Here is a 545-nt window from a genome sequence, read left to right as displayed (position 1 = left end):
GGTATCCAGGGCTTGTTCTGGGTGCCGAGGCAACCTGGAAGAGCTAGAGCTGGCCACTCCAGCCCCTTCCCGTGGGTCCCAGCCAGGGACAGCCCCTTCGCGAGGCCCTGAAGAATCCGGGGAGTCCTCTAGCAGTGCTCCTCACGCTGTCACAGGTTGTGAGAAGGTGTAACTAGGGCCAAGAAAGGTGGTGGGTGCACCCTTATGAGCTCTAGCTGGCGCAGAGGGAGGAGGGTGCCCTGCAGTGACATCAGGAGTGGGGGCTGAGGGGAAGATGAAATGCCAGCAAAATCGGAGTCACCTGGCTGAAGGTCTGCACGCCTATTGCTTGACGTCAGGCGGATCCCTGCTGGGCCTCGCTTCCTCACCTGCGGTGGATGGAGTTGGGCCTAGCTCCTGGCTGCAAAGGTTCCGAGGCTGGGCCTGCCTCTCCCTTTGCCTGTCGGCCAAAGCTTGGCTTCCCAGTCCAGGTGCGCCGGCAGTGCGCGAGAAGCGGGTGGTCGGCCCGGAGCGCCGACAGGGAAGGCCGCGGACTCGGTCGAGGC

Source organism: Carlito syrichta, unplaced genomic scaffold (genome assembly GCF_000164805.1).
Source record: "Carlito syrichta isolate Samal-C Ts95f unplaced genomic scaffold, Tarsius_syrichta-2.0.1 Scaffold80101, whole genome shotgun sequence".
NCBI lineage: Eukaryota > Metazoa > Chordata > Mammalia > Primates > Tarsiidae > Carlito > Carlito syrichta.
This window is presented reverse-complemented; position numbering follows the sequence as displayed.